Below are 12,862 nucleotides of genomic sequence, written 5' to 3'. Positions count from 1 at the left end.
CTTGCTGCGCGTTGTGAATGGAGTTACTGGATATGGCCCCCTCCCGTCCCCATCCTGTCAAAGGTCATGTTAACCCATGCCACATATCACCTAGAGAAGAGCATGCGTGCAACACTGTGGTCGGCACCCTTGTGCAGTATACACCCTGGTGAATTATAGTTAAAGTTCCTCCTCGTGTCAGATAATATTGTCGGAGACACTGGCTTGCACGTGCTCCAGTGCAGATTTTAGTTGCTTTGTGTCTTTGTTTATTATGGGGCATTTCAACATCTCCGACGAGGTCACGGCAGTGCATCCATTGATAACGCTCGAGCATCTGACTCAGGTCAGTTAACGCAATGCATTCCTTAATCGATACCCTTCACCACCAGTCCTCTGAGCCCCTGTGACTGGGGAGCACTTGAAACAGACTAATGCACGATGTCTATTCAGAATCCTAATGGACAATTCGGAAGAGCAATCTCGAAGAAGGCAGCGCCCAGAAGATCCTCCAGGTCATACAACCTCTCTCTCACTGAGACTGCCTTTGATGGAATATTTGTTGGAACCGCCAAGTTAAATGCTTCTTTCTCGTCTCAATGAATTCAAAAGACAGCCAGTACATCAGATTCACGGGCCACAGTGGAAACTGAGGATCAATTTCCCTGACACTTAATATTCACTGAACTGTTGAAGCATCACAAATTATCTTAACAAGATGCGCGTGTATATAAACCCCAAAAAGACCAACGCACAATAAAAACAAACCAATAAATTTTACTTTGTGCCACCAAATTTCCATTTGAAATTTAAAAAGGTAAACATAAAATAGTATTAAACCGATTTCAATTTTACAATTACAAGTGCAAAAAAATCGTTTGTTTCCGAACTATTCTAAGGCATTATACAACACAAGTGATATTTTAAACATCTTAATATCCTTGAAATATTACATTCCTTTAGTGTTTCGCTATTCTTGTAAGCAACATCAATAACCTGAAGTATCTCTGCCATTTCTACCGTGACAGTGGTTAGAAAGCGTGTGTGTGTGTGTGTGTGTGTGTGTGTGTGTGTGTGTGTGTGTGTGTGTGTGTGTGTGTGTGTGTGTGTGTGTGTGTGTGTGTGTGTGTGTGTGTGTGTGTGTGTGTGTGTGTGTGTGTGGTGTGTGTGAGAGCTGTTTCCCTGCTCCTTGCTTCCTGGACACATGTACAGCAGTCCTTCCTTCTTCCTGCCCTGTTCAGAGGCCCAAGTCTCAACTGCTTCTCATTTGCAGAGGGAGGGAGAGAGAAAAAAAACCGTCCACTTCTCTACCATTTTCCCTTAACAAAAACTACGCGTAACTCGCAACTGACCAGTAGATTGTACCTGACCAGTAGTCTGTACGGAAGCCCCACTCCCCAAAGATCACATGCATAAAAGTGGCTTAAATCCACGCCAAACACTTTGCTCGCCTTTCACTCCCCAAAGATCTCCCAACACAAGGGAGGGACTTGGGCAAAGAATACCTTGTACCCGATTCCCTATCGGCGCGTATTCTATGCCAACAGAGTGAAAAATAAGGAGTCTGGAATTCGGCGAGAACTAAACAGACCGCCAAACAACCGGCGCCTACAAAATGAAAGGAGGAAAATAGAGAGAGCGAGAGAGAGGGGGAGAGGGAGAAGAGAGAGCAAACGTCTCCTTAACTGCTTTCTGTATCAGCGACCCCCATTGTTCCACTAGAGAGAGCCAGTGGCAGACCCATACTCTGGGAGCAACGGCTCCTCCAGCCAGCGAGTACAGACACAAAAAAAGGTGTGAAATGCCAAGAAATTGACATGAAACTTACTTACAGAATATCACAGCTCCGGAATGAGAAAATCCTTGCGGAGGCGTCGGTGTTTCTCTGCTTCGTGTGTTCCCCCAGTTTTAAAAAAATGCGAGAGAGAGAGAGAAAGCGGCGACTTAATGTTAGTGCGTGAGTAAGTGAATCAACTCACATAGAGCGAGCAAGTTGAAGTGTCAAATTACATCGGCTATTCTATTACCAAAGGGCCATTCTTGGTGGCTGTTGACAAAATCTGTCCCAGATCTCCCACACACCGTCAAGCAGAAGGAAGAGGAGTCAGTGGGGGCGACGCCGGCTCACTCGCTTTCTCATTTTGTCATTTCCAAGGTTACACAACAATTTACAGAGCGCTCCGGAGTCTGTCCTTTCGACCGGAAATTAAGTCGTGATTGGGATGGAGGTGTAGGATGGGGAAAAGGGGGGGGGGGTCCCAAAATAAATCACCTACAAAATCGCCAAGGAATCTCGCCTGGTGCAATTTAGTAACTTAGAAGAGATGAGAATGCAAGTTGTTTTGTTAAAGACTTTCACGCGGGGGCATTTTTTTTAAAAGCGGGTGTATAAATCTCTCCCCCCTCCCCCCAAAAAAAACTCCCTTCAAGATTGCGAACCGGAGTAGTTCGCAGAGAGCTTGCGTTATTACGGTTGACTCCGCGGTTCCGGAGAATTGCCCGTACCTAGAAGACTGTGACCAGCTCCACGGTGAGTCTGATCCGGCTTTTGCGGGCTACTCTTGTTCCCTTAGATGGAAAGCCTCTGAAATAACAAAGACATGTTTGAGAGCCGGGCTGGCTGCGTGACGTCAAGGGACAATGACGGTGCCAGCATTGGGTTAGTGGTGCCGTCGTTAAGAAGGTTACTCTCATAGCCAGAGCTCTAGGCTCACTTTGCAGCCGCGTTCTACACACCAAGGGCGATCGGGGCCCAGCACAGTTACAATTTATCACGCACAAGAAACGCAGCCGCGTCTCCACAGCTCAACCGCCAGAGATGTCCACTTGCATCGACATTCCACGCAGCTCTCGCGCGCCGAAGAACTATTTACAAGTGTTTTTTGTGTGTGTGTGTTTTTACAAGTTTCAGCTGCTGAAGCAACTTAAGTGTTGGCTTCCCATCCGCGCCGGTTGGTAATGCAGTGTAATGCATCTCCGTGCTCTGTTAGCTAGGTTGAATTACGCTCAACAAACAGGTTAAAAAGGCCCCGGTTCCTGTAGGGCAGATCTCATCGAGCGCCACTCCAAGAGTGCGCGAAGGCAAACTACCTCCTAAATGTAATAATCGACAGAACTGTCACTTTTCATTTCCAGGTTTCGAAATTACTATTATTATTGCAAAGCTGAAGTTATGTAAGACGTTCGTGGGGCCTAATTTGGAGTGTGGTGTACAATTCTAATACTGTACCTGCCTACAGGAAAGATATAAATAAGATTGAAAACGTACAGAGAAAATTTACAGGAATTTTGCCGGGACTTGGGAGAGGTATGAATAAGCTAGGACTTTATTCCCTGGAGCGTACGAGAACGAGGGAATGAGGGGAGATTTGATAAAGGTGTACAACATTGAGGGGAAAAGATAGGGTAAATGCAAGCGGGCTTTTTCCACTCAGGTTGGGAGAGACTTGAACATAGCTTAAGGGTGAGAGGTGAAAATTTTAAGAGGAACATGAGGGGGACTTCTTCAGACAAGAGGGTGGCGAGAGTGTGGAACGAGCTGCTAGTGGAAGTGGTGGAAGCGGGTTCAATTTCATCTACGGTCTGTATGCGGGCGGATGGGACGAGACACTGCCTGGATGGGCTGAAGGACGTTGTTTTTTTTTGCTGTAGTGTTGTATGTCTCAAAGGAAGCAAGTCAAGTCCAGATAGAGGAAACGGGTTGTCTAACGTGGGGAAAATGGAATAGTGTCCAGCTGACCCAAAACTATAGCCAATTAACTCCTCTGAATGGCTTCTTCAAACCAGTAAAACGCCCGTACCACGGTTCACTGTCATTTGATATATCGGTGTCAATAACGTCGAAAAGTGGGCATTAATTATCTAAGGCAAAATCCCGTTGATGCCGGAAACCTGAAATAAAGCACAATGCTGGAAGCTCGCGGCGAGTCGAGCAGCTTCGGTAGCGAGAGAAATCTGGAAAATGTTCAGGAACCTAAAAATGTGTTAAAATGCAAAAAAAAAGCAGGAAGGTGGCGCAAGGGTTAAAATACTATGTTGGGAATGTGGGTAGACTCGAGGCAGCCGAACGGCCTGCTGCGGATCCGATTTGTGGATGCCGAGATTGGGATCCCAGCTCTCTGAAGGCAGCAAGCAGCCTGCGAGTCTTCCCCCGCACTCTCTGGAGCATTTGCCTCCGTGGTTCCAGAATCTCGAGAATGGCGGAGATCAGGAAATTAAGCGTCCGGGGCCAAGATCCTCACCTCCGGTTATTGGCCGAAAACATGAACTACTGTCTGCGACGGACAAAATTTCCAATCAAAAAAAAAATTCGGCGACAACGTGAAATAATGTTAAATACGCTCCTAAAGCGTCACATTCCTGTAAATACACTGGGGTTCAGAATGTTTTTCAAACGAGGCTCATTTATTTCCGTGACACAAGAGATTCTGCAAATGCTGGAAATCCACAGTAACACACACACACACACACACACACAAAATGTTGGAGGAACTCAGCAGGTCAGGCAGCACCTATGCAGGGGAATAAACAATCGTCGTTTCGGGTCGAGATCCCTCATCAGATCTCGTTCTGAAGAGTTCCCCTAGCATTTTGTGTGTGTTCATTTAATTCGGTCTTGCTGAGGTATTAATAAATAAAAATGGAGTGCTCCAGTTGACAATTTTTGGGTCTGGCCCCTTCTGTGCGTATTGTTACCCAGAGTGGTACCCTAACACAGAGAGAGCGAGGGGCGAGGAACATTTTTCCCTACGAAAGCTGCTGTTTATTCAGCGGTTCGGCGTAGTTCATTCCGGCTCTGTGCAGCCATCCCCTTAACGGTGCTCTCGCTTTAAGACGCTGAGGCAGACGGGGCTGTTTGAACAGTGTGCACCGAGCCAAGTCTGAGTCCGTCACGCAGGACCGACCACCAAAGTTTTCCAGGAGCCCTCCCCGAGTCCGAGTGAAGTCCCTCAAGACTCAGATCCTCCTGAGTGGATTGAAGAGGGCGAGAGATCCCGCACTTCAGCGTGCCCTGCAAGGATTGGGAGGGTATCAGAAAGAGGGGGCGCGTAGCTGAAACGGACTGAGACGATTACTTGAGCCACACCATGTGATAGAGCGCAGAGTCAAGCAGACGTTTTCATCTCCGATGTTGACTGCAGAGGGAGACAGAAAGTGGTTTAGGAGCACAGAGCGGCAGATAAATAACTCCCCATTAGAGAGTTAACAGAGGCGATAAATCCACCGGCTTCAGCGCACACGGACACACAGTGAGGGATTTAAAGAGGATGGGATATTGTGCCGCACACGGACACACAGTGAGGAATTTAAAGAGGATGGGATATTGTGCCGCACACGGACACACAGTGAGGGATTTAGAGAGGATGGGTTGTTGTGCACCTGGAGGTTAGGGCGAGAATGGTAATCTCGCAGAGCCCGACCAGTGCTGCACGCAGGCGAGCAGAGAGCTTGCCTGCCGCTGGGTGACTCCCTGGGTCGGGTAGGGGATCAGACTCACCGGGATCCGGGGGCAGGACAGCCGGGCAGAATTCAAAAGGCGGAAACACCTACAGACTCAAGGGAGGGGCGGGGTGCCTGGGAGAGGTGGAGGTGAAGAAGGAAGGGTGTGATTGAGGGAGCAAACGGGAATGGGGTTAGAGTTTTAGGAGGAAAGGATGGTGGTGGAGGGTAGGATGGGGAGGAAAGGTGTGGGATGGAAAGCGGCAACGGTGATGTGTTGGAAAGGAAGGCGGTAGGGAGGGCGGTGAGGGGGAGATGGGGTAGTGGGGTGGGATGAAAAGTGAGATGTTTAAGGGAGCATGAGGAAGACTTCCTCAATCTGAGAGTGTGCAACGAGCTGTCAGCACACGTGGTGGATGCAGGTTCGCTTTCAACATTTAAGGGAAATATCGATAGGTCCATGGATGAGAGGGGTATGGACCGGCCAATGAGACTAGGCAAAATAGCTTGACACCGACTAGAAGGGCTGAGTGGCCTGTTTCTGTCCTGTAGTGCTCTATGAATATTGTTTGTAAGAATCTACGATGCCATCTTCCAGTTCTGCTTCTCAGAATCAGAATCAGGTTTATTATCACCGGCGTGTGATGTGAAATTTGTTAACTTAGCAGCAGCAGTTCAATGCAATACATAATCTAGTAGCGAAAAAAAGTACCTAATAATGATAAATAAAATAATAATAAATAAACAAGTAAATCAATTACGTATATTGAATAGATTTTAAAAAGTGCGAAAGCAGAAATACTGTATAGTTTAAATAAGTGAGGTAGAGTCCAAGGGTTCAATGTTCATTTAGGAATCAGACGGCAGAGGGGAAGAAGCTGTTCCTGAATCGCTGAGTGTGTGTCTTCAGGCTTCTGTATCTCCTGCCTGATGGTAACAGTGAGTAAAGGGCATGCCCTGGGTGCTGGATAACCTTAATAATGGACACTGCCTTTCTGAGACTCTGCTCCCTAAAGATGTCCTGGGTGCTTTGTAGGCTAGTGCCCAAGATGGAGCTGACTAGGTTTAGAACCTTCTGCAGCTTCTTTTGGTCCTGTGCAGTAGCCCCTCCATACCAGACAGTGATGCAGCCTGTCAAAATGTTCTCCACGGTACAACTATAGAAGTATTTAAGTGTATTTGTTGACATGCCAAATCGCTTCAAACTCCTAATGAAGTATATAGTTGCTGTCTTGCCTTCTTTATGACCTCATCAATGTGTTGGGACCAGGTTAGATCCTCAGAGATCTTGACACCCAGGAACCTGAAGATGCTCACTCTGTCCACTTCTCACCCCTCTATGAGGATTGGTATGTTTTCCTTCGTCTTACCCTTCCTGAAGTCCACAATCAGCTCCTTTGTCTTTCTGAGGTTGAGTGCCAGGTTGTTGCTGCGGCACCATTCCACTAGTTGGCATATCTCACTTCTGTACGACCTCAGACTGATTTTGAATTTGTTCAGGAAGCCTCAAGTAGAGCGAGCTTGGTCAATAAGCCCAGTATAAGTGGTTGAAGTGGAGGAAGTAAAAAGCATCCAACCTGGGATTGTTGAAACAGTCTTTTCTATCTTGTTGACCCAAGAAAGACTGCAGATGCTGGAAATCTGGAGCTACACACACGCACAAAATGCTGGAGAAGTTCAATGGATCAGACACATCTATGCAGGGAAATGGACAGTCAACATTTCAGGTCCAGACATTTCATCTGGACACAGTTTTGCATCCTGCTTCCTTTACCTCCTTTGCACTGTTGCAATCACCTTCTGATCCGATACTGAGGAACAGTTTATTACAATGAGACACACGTAACTTCCACAAGTGAACAACAATGCTGATTCTATTCAGACTAACACACACAAAACGTTGGAGGAACTCAGCAGGTCAGGCAGCATCTAGAGGGAGGAATAAAGAGGCGACATTTCAGACTGAGACCCTACATCAGGTCTGATGAAAGGGGAAGAAACCAGTTCCTGATTATACTCCTTCTTTTCCAGTCTAAGTGAACAGTCTCAGTCTTTTTATTCCTCTCCATAAATGCTGCCTGACCTGTTGAGTTTCACCAGCATTTTGTGTGTGTGTTACTCTGGATTTCCATCTCTTGTGTTTATCATTCTATTCAGCTTATGGGAGCTGATTGCAGAGTTAGCATAGATCCTCTGGCTATCTTTAAACTACATTTAACTCAAATTTAAGACTTTTGATGCCAAGTTCCAATGGGACATCATTAAAAGGGAGTTGAAATAATTCAATGTAATATTTGTTTCAATATATTTAGATTCAAAGTGTGGTTTCTTAACTATGTAAAAGAAATGAATGTTTAAACTTTTTTGTAAGTTTAGAGCATTTTCTGTTAATGTAAGTTTTCTTTAACAAATACATTGTAAGTTTCATTTAAATATAAATCTTCCTCTCTGTACAGTGATTAGCTCCTATGCAGTTAACCAACAGGCAGCTACCAAAGAAGTGAATGTGTACATAGGGGATTTTCTTCACTTTTTATATAGCCACGCCTAACACATTTTTTTTTACAATGAATAGGATTCCACATCAGGATTGTTTATGGTCCAACATATCTGTTAAAATCCAGTCTCTACTCCAGACGTCCCAGTTCAAGGTCTCACATCTTGCTGGTGTGAAATGAATCTCAAATAGAAAACCTTATCCTTTTCAATTCAATCTGCATGGCCAGCTCAAGAACAGCTTCTTCTCCACTGCTCTCAGACTTCTGAACTGGTTATCTCTATCACATCCTCTTCCCAGCGGTACTGACACACAGGTTCAAAGTTTCACTTATTATCAAGGCATGTGTCCATATACAAATCTGAAGTTTGTCTTCTCCAGATAGCCATGAAACAAAGAAAAAAACATGGAAGTCGTTCAGAGAGAAACATCAAACCCCTCTGCATGAAAAAGAACGACATTCAGCCCCCCCAAAATTCCCCTCCCCCAAACAGAACAAGAACATTGACACCCAAAAATCAACTCTTCCCCACACAGAAAACTAACAGAACACAACAGATCATGAGATATATAGTAGGAGTTGGGTTAGGCCATTTGGCCAATCAAGTCTGGTCTGTCATTCCATTGTGGTTGATTTATTTATTATCCTTTTCAACACCATTCTCCTGCCTTCTCCCTGTAACCTTTGATGGTCATACTAATCAAGAACCTATCGACCTCCACTTTAAATATACTCAATGACTTGGCCTCCACTGCCATCTGTGGCAATGAATTCCACAGATTCACCACCCTCTTGCTAAAGAAATTCCTCCTCATATCTGTTCCAAAGGCATGTCCTTGTATTCTGAGGCTATGCCCTCTGGTCTTAGACCCTCCCCCCCCCCCCCCCCCACACACACAAAGGAAACATCTTCTCCACGTCCACTCTGTATAGGCCTATGAACATTTGATAGGGTTTAATGAGATCCACCCTCATAATTCTAAACTCCAGTGAGTACAAGCCAGGGTCTTAAAACACTTCTCATATCCTCTTCCATTCTCTGGATCATTTTTGTGATCCTCTTCAATGCCAGCACAACCTTTCCTAGGTAAGCAGTGCAAAACTGCAAGTGCGGTCTGGCCAATGCTTTATAAACATACTTACTTGCTTAAAGCCCTTCACCCCGCTGGGTGAACTGCCAGCAGCAAGCAGTTTGGCAGAGTCCTCTGTCCTGGGCCTGTCTTTCAAACTGTTCCCAGGTGTAGCACATCTTGTAAGAAAAGATCCTTCCTCTCCCAGCAATGAGGTCTTTGGAGCTTCCATTAGTGTTTCTGTAGCTATGGGCTTTTATGGGATGGGGTTACTAGTCCCATGCCCAACTCTCCTCCTTTCACAGTCCAGCTTGGGACTGTCCATAGCAGAGTTAATACCCTATAAAACCTCAGCATTACATGCATGCTCTACCTCCTCCATCTTCATACACTGCTTGATATTGCATTACAATCTCTGCACCGTTCTGTTGCAAAGGTGGTCGAGCAATCTGAAGCAGTACAAAAGATGCACTGTATCTATACTTCTGCATGGCATCAGATATCTGAATGGTCCATGAACACTACCTTACTATCTTGCTGTCTTTTTGCACTATTTATTTTTTTATATATATTCTGATTGTAATTTATAGTAATTTTTATGTCTTGCATTGCCCTGCTGCCACAAAGCAACAAATTTCATCTCTTAAGTCCATAAGGCCATGAGATATAGGAACAGAATTTGGGCCATTTGGCCCATTGAGTCTGCTCCATCATTTCATCATGGCTGATCCATTTTCCCTCTCAGCCCCACCCTCCTGCCTTCTCCCCGTATCACTTCATGCCCTGACTAATCAAGAATCTATCAACCTCTGCATTAAATATTCCCAGTGACTTGGCCTCCACAGCCAGCTGTGGCAGTGAATTCCACAGGTTCACCACTTTGGCTAAAGAGAGTAATAGTAAACCTGAATCTGCTATTCATTGTTGCATTTATTATCACCATGTTTATTATTACTATGTTTACTCAAAGTTCCATGTAAATTTCTTATGAAAGTACATATATGTCACCATAATACTGCCCTGAGATTCATTTTCTTGCAGGAAAATAAAGAAATACCAAAGAATTTATGTAAAACTATACAGGAACAAAAGCAACCAAAAGAAGACAAATTATGCAAAAATAAATAAATAAACAAACAAACAGATGGAGAAACAGATGGATAGATAGATACATAGATAAATAAGTAAATAATACTGAGAATGTGACCTGTAGAGTCCTTGAAAGTGAATTCCTAGGCTGCGGAATCGGTTCAGAGTTGAGGTGAGTGAAGTTATCCATGCTGGTTCAAGAGCCTGATGGCTGAAGGGTAATAACTGTTCCTGAATCTGATGGTGTGGGACCTAAGGTTCCTGTACCTCCTTCCCAATGGTAGCTGTGAGAAGAGAGCATGGACAGGATGGTGGTGATCCTTGATGGGCACTGCTTTCTTATGGCGGCACTCTGTGAATTTCATGCAAAGAAGGAATTTCTTTACACCTTGTTGCATATGACAATAAACAGATCAAATGTTGCAGTTTATCCATTCTCTTTATCATTAAAACAATTTCCCAATCCTGGCAACATCCTCAGTTCCCATCTCTATCCTCTTCACTACAGTCATATCATCTTTGTAATCTGGTGACCAGAACTGTACTGAATGTATTAGCTAAGAAGTGGTCTAACTAATGTGGTGTACAGTTTTATTTTCTATGGCTTGTCTAAAATAAGATAACATCGTGCATGATCTTACAGCCACCTTTGTCATCTTATTGCTGTTAAGAATACATGCACATGTACTCCAAGCTTCCTTCATATAAGGAGCGTTTGATGGCTCTGGGCCTGTATTCACTGGAATTTAGAAGAATGAGGGGATGATCTAATTGAAATCTATCGAATGTTGAAAAGCCCCGATAGAGTGGGTGTGGAAAGGATGCTTCCTATGGCTTTTGAGTCTAGGACCAGAAGGCACAGCCTCAGAACAGAGGGCTGTGCTTTTAGAATGGAGATGAGGAGAAATTTCTTCAGCCTGAGAATGATGAATCTGTGGAATTCTTTGCCACAAGCAGCTGTAGAAGCCAAGTCTTTATGTGTATTTAAGACCGAGGTTAACAGATTCTTGATTAGTCAGGGCATGAAAGGGTACAGGAAGAAGGCAGGGGATTGGGGCTAAGAGGGAAATGGATTAGCCATGATGAAATGACGGAACAGACTTGGTGGGCCAAATAGCCAAATTCTGCTCTTGTATCTTATGGTCTGTGATCTCATTGAAAAACACCTTAAATGCACCTCGACTCGTTCCTCCTCCTCCATCTTCTCCTCCCCTTCCAGGCCCACTCCCCCACTGCAAATTAAAACTCTCCTGAGCCCCTGCTGTGTTCATTCACCATTCTGCCTTTTAACCTTGAACAGACGTAGCAACTATCTTCTCGACTCCACGTTTGTCAGTATAAAATTCAATTTGCCTTTAGAAATACCATGGGATGTCCAGCAGAGAATACAGCAGAAAAAAAAGAGTTGGTAAAACACCAGCAGTTCCTTGGCTACTGAAAATAGAAGTAATAAATTAGTACTTGGGATGTAGAACCTCTTTTCTCCTGAGAAACTGACGAAGTGTCTCTATCCAAGACAGATTACTGTCCAGAGCAGACAAAACACATTGCTTTGGTTCTGTGTGTGAAAGATTAGAGTGCTCTGCTCAATCCTGACAAAGAATCATGAGTTGCTAAAAGAAATATATATATATTTTTAAAGGAACCTTTAAAGTTTCAGGATGACCAAAAGCATTGTATTTTCAAAGCCCTGATTTCGTTTTGAATAACATCACTTTTAAACCTACATGAAATACATCCAGTGGCTACTTTATTAGGTATAGGAGGTAACTAATAAAGTGGCCATTGAGTGTATGTTCATGGTATTCTGCTGCTGCTGTAGTCCCATGTACTTCAAGGATCGATATGTGTGTTCAGAGATGCACTTCTGCACACCGCTGTTATAATGTGTGGTTCTTTGAGTTGCTGTCACCTTCCTGTCAGTTTGAACCAGTCTGGCCATTCTCCTCCGACCTTTCTCATTATTAAGGCATTTTAGCCCTCAAAACTGTTATTCACTGGATTTTTTTTTTGTACTTTGCACACATCCTCTGTAAACTCTAGTGATCGTTGAGTGTGATCAGCAGTTTTGAGATATTCAAACCACCCTATCTGGCACCAACAATCATTGCATGGTCAAAGACATTTAAATCACATTTCTTCCCCATTCCGACGTTTGGTCTGAAGAACAACTGAACCTCTTGACCATGTCTGCATGCTTTAATATATTGAATTACTGCCACATGATTGGCTGAGTACATATTTGTGTTAATGAGCAGGTGTACAGGTGTATCTAGTAAAGTGGCCTTTAAAGGCATGTACAGTAGGGCAGCACAGTGGTGCAAATTGTAAATCTGCTGCTTTTCAATGCCAGGGACATGGGTTCGTTCCTGACTTCCAGGGCAGTCTATGTGGAGTTTGCACATTCTCCTGATGGTGCATGGGTTCCCTCAGATGCTCCTTATAGAAAGCGGTGGAATTGAACCAACATCACTTAGCACAATAATAGTGTTATGCTAATCACTATGATGCCCTGTTGCCCTAAAATTGCTACCTGACATAGTTCTGTTTGCCTACATTTGGCTCATAACCTTCTGAGCTCTTTTTGTCCTGCACCTGTCCAAATATCCATTAAACTCTGTAATTGTCCCTTCTTCCATCACTTCCTGTGGCAGCTCATACCAGATACCCGCCACCCTTTGTGTGGGAATGTTTCTGCCCAGGTCTCCTTTAAATCTTTTCTCCCTCATCTTGAATCTGTGACCTTTAGTTTTAGCTCCCCTACCCTGGAGTGAAAGATTGTACTTG

The 12,862-nt window shown here is 44.4% G+C and overlaps 1 protein-coding gene across 10 annotated transcripts in view; it reads right to left on the bottom strand.

The window, feature by feature from the left end:
• zmiz1a (zinc finger, MIZ-type containing 1a) overlaps positions 1-2,123 on the bottom strand; it is a 418,554-nt gene extending 416,431 nt beyond the window's left edge. Inside the window, exon 1 of one of the 10 annotated variants that reach the window (XM_073025599.1) lies at positions 1,812-2,123. The gene's annotated coding sequence lies outside the window, so the exon portion shown is untranslated. Of the gene's footprint in view, positions 1-1,665; positions 1,684-1,807 lie in introns of those variants that run through there. The other 9 variants (XM_073025597.1, XM_073025596.1, XM_073025602.1 and 6 more) reach the window with 9 other exon arrangements.
• Positions 2,124-12,862: the final 10,739 nt, after the last annotated feature.

This window comes from Hemitrygon akajei, chromosome 21 (genome assembly GCF_048418815.1).
Source record: "Hemitrygon akajei chromosome 21, sHemAka1.3, whole genome shotgun sequence".
In the NCBI taxonomy this organism is placed as follows: domain Eukaryota; kingdom Metazoa; phylum Chordata; class Chondrichthyes; order Myliobatiformes; family Dasyatidae; genus Hemitrygon; species Hemitrygon akajei.
The sequence above is the reverse complement of the archived record's forward strand: the minus strand, read 5'-3'. Positions and strand labels throughout refer to the sequence as shown.